This window comes from Triticum dicoccoides, chromosome 1A (genome assembly GCF_002162155.2).
Source record: "Triticum dicoccoides isolate Atlit2015 ecotype Zavitan chromosome 1A, WEW_v2.0, whole genome shotgun sequence".
In the NCBI taxonomy this organism is placed as follows: Eukaryota; Viridiplantae; Streptophyta; class Magnoliopsida; order Poales; family Poaceae; genus Triticum; species Triticum dicoccoides.
Genome location: NC_041380.1, coordinates 257,847,486 through 257,854,751, shown reverse-complemented (window position 1 = coordinate 257,854,751; position 7,266 = coordinate 257,847,486).

Here is a 7,266-nt window from a genome sequence, read left to right as displayed (position 1 = left end):
GGCGCATGGTGACGGGGTGGGTAGCCGGCCGGGCGGCGCATTCAGAGGTGGTGGGTGGCCGGCCGGGCGGCGCGTTGCGAGGTGGTGGTCGGCGGGCGCCGCAGGGTGGGGTGGATAATGGGGAGGAAGTGGTTGGGGTGGGTGGGGGAAGTAGTGGGGGTGGGTGTTTTTTCTTTCTCAGGGAGGGGCGGGCGGTTGTTTTTAGTGTTAGGTTCGGGGCGGGTCGGGTATTATCAGAATAAGGCGAAAGTGCTATTAGAATAAGGTCTTAAGGGGTGTTATTAGAATAGACCCACCCTATATACATAAACACTATTTTGATCACGGGATCAGAATAATATTCTGATCACAACCTGAACTGCATGAGTAACGCGCCTGACCTTCCCCGAGTACTAGGTTGAACTTCAGCTAAAAGGTGTCCAAACGGGTCTTGCGATATACCGTTGGAAAGCTATGGACACCAGTATCATGACCCAAGTTAAATTTTTGGCAAAATATAAGCGGTTTAAGAGCAGTTTTGAAAACCGTTTTTTCCTCATACAAAAAACGTGAATTGTATTTTCGATCTCATTTTTAAACCGTTTATCGGAATGAGGCAAATAATATGGCGTTGGAAAGCTGCTGCAAAATCGCTCCTTCCACATGTTGAAAGTTTTTGTAATTCCCTATGGATAAAGAGTAATTTGGAAAATCATAGAATTTCGCAAACGGAACACCCGAGTTTGTATTTTTGATGTCATTTCTAAACGGCTGATCCAATGGAGGCAAATAATATGGCGTTGGAAATCTTATGAAAATCCGCTACTTTTTCATGTTAAAAGTTTTTTCTAATTTTGAACGGTTTAAAAGTAATTTAGAAAACGATACAAGTTCCACCGAGTTCGTATTTTCGAGCTAATTTTTCAACCTTACGTCCGAATATAGCAAATGATATGGCGTTGGAAAGCTTGAACAAATGCAAAACTTTTTTGTATATATTGTTTCTCCCGATTTCTTACGATTTGAAGTCAATTTTGAAAATGGCTAAAAACATATTTTCCCCGTAATTTCTACAAACTTTATCGGAATGCGGCAAATAATACACCGTTGAAAAGCTACGGAAAATGCGAAAGTTTTTCATGTTGATGGTTTTCTCTGATTCCTGGCCGTTTTCATGTAATTTCGAAAACGGCGAGATCATTCGTTCTGCCATTATCGTGAAATAGATTCTTCGAAAATGCACCGCATGAAGAACCTGAACTTCTTGGAGTGTGTACCTGAACTTCACTCTGTTTTTCACATGATTTTTTTGCTCGTAGCTCTCCACCCACTCACCGGAACACTCATCGGAATTGAGCAAATGATATACCGGTGGAAAGTTGTTGTAAACACACAACTTTCCCGTGTTGATCGTTTTTTCATACTCACGACAATTTTAAAAGTTTCTCATCTGAAATTCATTTATTGTAGTTGGTGAACTTCTTGCTGTTTTCACGTTGAACTTCGGTGACATATTTTCGTTTGTAATTTTCTCATCCACAAATGATATTCTTTCTGTACAAACCTCTCCCACAATATTTTTTTAACTTTATCCAACCGAGGGCTTGAACTTACAAAAATGATATTCCTGCCGTTTTGAAGTAAATTAGAAAATGACAAGATCATGATTTCTGCGTTCATTGCAAATGGAAATGCACTGCGTGAAGTAGTTGAACTTCTCGGGCATGTCTGTTTGAACTTCACTCTATTTTTTGACGTGTTGTTTTTTGACCGTAACTCGCCAACCACTTACCGAAATTGAGCAAATGCTATACCAATGGAAAGCTGTTGAAAAAACACAACTTTTTCGTGTTGATCATTTTTTTCAAACTTGCGACGGTTCAAAATATTTTTTAAATGCGTAAAAATGTGTTTTTAACGGTATACATAATACTTTTAAACCATTTATCAGAATGTAGCATATAATATATCGTTGGAAAGCTTATGAATAGGATAAACTTTTTCATCTACACAATCGTTAGAAATTCCTTGCCTTTTGAGATCAGTATGAAAAATGGCAAAACAACATCGGTTTTGCTTGTTTTTAACATGTAATTGGAGGTCGGACGTCTCGTAGTAGAGATCTTCCAGGAGGAGCACGTGAACTTCTTGCAACAAACCTTTTAGGCTTTTAGTATTTTATTCGTTTTATTCGCATCTGAAAAGCATTCCGTGTAGTAGTTGAACTTCCCTTTTTTCATTTTGAACTTCTGTCACGTATTTTTGCTCATAATTTCTCACATGTTCGTCGGAGTTGCATGAATGATATACCTTTTTAAAACCTGTTGAAAAGACACAATTTTTTTCTAATACGGTTAAACTTTTGTTTCGAACCACATACACCAATTTGTGTTAACCATTTTTTGGAATAAGAATACTATGTACACTTGTAAACTTGTTGAACAAGAGCACTTTTTAAACTTTTCAGGCTAGGCACTTGAACTTCTAGCCACAAAATTTTTGGACTTCGCCTTTTATAACTATTTTCTCATACGAAACACACACCATCTAGTACGTGAACTTCTGCCTGTTATGAATTTGAATTTCTCCGAGTTTCGCTTTTTTAATTTAACCTTCTTGGTTCTTGGAATAAACAGTTTGAACTTCTATGCTATTTAAATTTGAACTTCTCCATTTTTTAGTAAAATGTAGAAAGACCATTTTTTTAAAACATTTTGAACTGGTCCTTTTTCTTATTTTTCAACTTCTTGGTTTGCTCTTTAGTAACGGGGAAAATTATACTTTCTTTAAAATTGAACTTCATACTTTTATATTCGAAGAAATAGAAAGAATTTTGGGTTTTCTTTATACAATGAACTACTTCCGTTATTTGAATTTGAACTTCTTCATTTTATTTTTTTGGCAATTAGAAAATTCTAAGTTTATTATAAATATCGAATTGCTCTATTTTTATAATATGGACTTCTTGGTTTATTTTTTTAGTAACGGAAAAATCCTTGTTTTGTAATGAATATTAAACCTTCCGTTTATTTAAATTCGAATTTTAATTATTTATATCTAGAAACAGTGAAAATCAATTTTATATGAATTTTGAACTGCTCCATTTTTAAAACTGAACGTCCTGCTTTTTGATTTAGAAACTGTGAAATATCCGTTTCAAAGTGTTGTGTTACTTTTTGTGTTGATGTGTTATTTTTGTACTTCTCTATTTTTTTAATTTGAACTTCTTGGTGTATTCATTTATCACGGGGAAAATCCTAATCTTGTAATAAACATCGAACCTTTCCATCATTTACATTCGAACTACTACTTTTTTTAGAAATGGGCAATTCCATATTTTATAAACAGGCTTTTATAAACTATTTTCTGAAGTTTCATGTTATTTCAATTTGACCTTCTTGGGGTTATTTAAAAAGAGTATGTCATTTTTCTACAGATGTCTAAAGGCTCTATTATTTTAATTAGAAATTTTTTGTTATCCATTTTGAATAATGGGAAAATTCATGGGAATAGGTTTTGTACACTAATAACATTCTATTAAAACTCTTAAATTTATCAAATGCGAACTTCTGAAGTTAACATTTTTTGTAGGTGACGCTTGTTTTCTTCTTGGTATATAAATATTGAACTACTCTGTTATTTTAATTTGAACTTCTTGGTTAACTCGTTAGTAACTTCAGAAATTTGAGTTTTGTAATAAATGACGAACCGCTCTATTATTTATTTAGTTTTTAAATCAATGTTTTTAGTGTTTTTTCAATTATGATAAATTTATTATATGTGAGCTCGTCTTTTTACTGGAGAATTAATTTTGTAAACTGGCTTTCAATATTTTTGTTAAAGATTGGACTTCTATTTTTTAATTGAACTTCTATGTTTTATTAGATAAAACACAACATATTGCTCAATGATATTCATATTTCTTTACACGGGTTCCGAGTGATATCCAAACAAGTTTGTTTTTTTCAATTTTCTATTTTTTTGTGCCCCACGGCAATTTTGAACCACAGGACACACACATTTTTTGAACTCTTTTTGTTACTTCATTTCCTACTCCCCAAGATTTCAACTTCAAATCTATGAATGGTTCGACCTCTAAAACTCCCTAGTTTTTTCGGAAAATCCCACAAGTATGTTATTTTTCTAAACCTTTTTTGGCCCTACAAACTTCATGGGCATGACAATTCGAACTTCCTGTACATTACGTCCAACCATTGAAAGAAAGCTCTAAAAATGTCATTGTTGCTTTTAAGTTCTTATAACATACCCTGGCCCTTCTTCCTCGACGAGATGACCCAAAACCAAAGATACGGACTTTTTGACAACAATAATCCATGAACTTCCAGAGGAGTGTTTTTTGAAATGCGTGACTCCAAAACAATTTTCTAAAGTGGATATGCGCACATGTTTCTGTTTCTTGTAAACACAAACATACTACTCGGAAAGAAAATTCATAAAATATCGAAAACACAAAGTCTGCATTTTCTAGGGTCAAGAAGTGGTGCTTGGGTGGTGTGTCCGCTGATCTCGAGGAAGAGCGGCGCACGGTCTCGCCATAGAGGAGAACATGGGAGTTCAAAGAAAATCCCGCTGGCCGTTCTTCTCCTCTGTTCGCAGTAGAAGAAATGCAGAAATTAAAAATAGGTGCAAGTGGAAATTGCTGTTGTTGCCATAGCCAACATCATCACTAGAATGTAACGCTACGTGAAAAACAAATGAATGAAGTACTCTATCACGGTAAACACAAAAGAGCAGCAATAGTTTTTGTTAATTCTACAGTGAAGCCCCCTTAATTTTCGCTCTCTCAGAGTGAGCACAAACATATGCAGCAGAGAGAACACATCAGCGCCAGACTCTAGGAGACAGTCGGTGTGTTGGGGCAACGACGTACGTTGGGACAGCACTGGAGGCGGACTGTAGAGACTACTCGGCAGGACTGCAAGGTGTTCTCCATCTATGTACAACAATTTTGAACTGCATATTAAACAATACTCGACGGGGCTGCAAGGCGTTCTCCCGTCTTCGTTGCCGAGGAGTGCCCAAGGGCAGAAACAAGGTGGGCGACGGCGCACATGGACAAGGGCAGAAAGCCGTCGAGCAAACCAAGTGCAACAGCCGTCGAGCAGACCAAGTGCAGCAGCCGTCGAGCAGACCAAGTGCAGCAGCAGCTCGCCTCGCATACCTAGTCGGAGCTCCATGCCTCCTTGTTTGTGGCACAGAGCACACCAAGTCTGACAGGAGCAGGAACTAAAGTGTTCGTGTAGCTTGGCAGGATCGAGGGATAGCAACCCACACATTGAACTGAAGAGGTTGGTCGAGCTGGACTTCAGAAGCGGCCACAGGCGGGGACGGTAGGCGGGCGGGTGGGTCTTGCCGGCCCCGACTGTGACAGCAGGCAACGAGCGGTGGATCCCATGGTGGGAGGCCGAGCAACGTGCGCCGAAGAGGGGATCGACGGGATGACCCCGATCCACTAAACGGCCCTTGTTCGCGTCATTGAACGGCCTGGCCGCTGCTAAACGGCCTGGATAGGGGGCGCCATCGGTGGAGAGCTAGGACGGGATGGGCGTCGCCGGTGGAGTGATGGGCTAGGTGGGCGTCGCCAGTGGAGCGGTGGCCTGGGTGGGCCGTCGCCGGCGCAGCAGTACCGCGCCGGAGATGCGCTAGGAGAGGACGGCGGCACCAAGGGCGGTGGAGATGGAGATGCAGGTCGGTAGAAGGTGGTGGTGGGATGGGTGGAGAGACCGCGCCGTCGAGCTCGAGCACGGTCGGCCGGCGGCGGTTTTGGCATGGTGGAGGCGGGGCGCCGGATCCGGGGACGGGGGTAGCACGGCGGCCAGACACGGGGACAGTGGCGGCGCGACAGCTGGATCCTGGGGCAGTGGGCGTGGCGGTCGGGTCCCGGGGAGGGAGCGGCGTGGCACGGCGATTTGCGCCCGGTGGCGGCTCGGGAGGAATCGGGGTGCAGAGGAGGTGCGGGAGTAGGTGGATTTTCCTTTTTTTTCTTCGCGGGTTCGGGAGTTCAGGAGGACCTCTGCGCCTCCTATACAGGGTGATCGTGATCCAAATAGTTATTCTAATCCTGAGATTAGAATAGTGATGTCCCCTCTTTTTCTATATATATAGTATCATGCATATGATATTGCGTATGTATCTTCATAGTGCATATATAGTATCATAGAGTAGTACTAGCTCCATCTAAACTAATATAAGTGAGTTTAAATTACTAAATAGTGACCTAAACGCTCTTATATTAGTTTACGGAGGGAGTATATATCATAGATGATCATATTTACGGCCATGCATGACACAAAGTAGTATAGCATTTATTATATATATGTGTGTTACGATATCTACTTATGTTACTGCTTCTTTGCCACATCATCATATTTATATTCCCGAGTGCATGATACCGGCTATGATACCCTCGCTATGGCCACCCTAATAAGGCTGGTCGTAATATGGGAGTATCAAGCGGTATGATGCATGCCAACTAGAATTTTTGGATGATGTGGCACACAGTTAAATGATGAAAGAGAGGGTGTGTGGTGTCATATCATGATATCGTATCATATTAATGTTGTACTACTTTGTGTCATGCATGGTAATCAATAATGAACCTAAGATACTAACTCATGATACTATGCATGCGCGCATTACGAAGGTATTGTCGATCATATACTAGTATCATGCATATATACTCCCTCCTTTCTGGTTTATAGGCTTATCTCCAAATTTTAGTTTGTCCATTTTATAAGGCTCAATTTGGTTGTTCCAAATCAAATGTTCAGATTTCAAGGTGCATTAAATCATTGCATGCAAGTATTAAGAGAAAGTTAACCAATGCATGTACTTTATATATGCATGCATGTATTGCAATTAATACATTGGAAAGTATAATTTTTTGAGGAAAACTGTTCTTGCAAATTACAAAGGTACTCCACCACTCACCATCTACCTTGGTTGGTGAGATTTTTGAATTAAGCCCTATAAAGCTGGTTGTAATGGGGAGAGTATTATATATATATAATATGATAGGGCTATTCTGTTACTAGTAACAGAATAATATTCCGTTACCCTCCGGCTCTATATAGGAGCGACGGCGACCGAACCCACCACCTCCCTCCCGATCCCCAACTCCTCCTCCAGCGCGCCGCCCCCTCCCACCCCGCTGGCGCTCCGCCCCCTCCCTTCCCCACCGTGCGCCGCCCCCTCCCTCCCCGCCGGTGCACCGCCCCCTCCCTCCCCCGTCGTGCGCCTCCCCCGCCGGTGCACCGCACCCTCCCT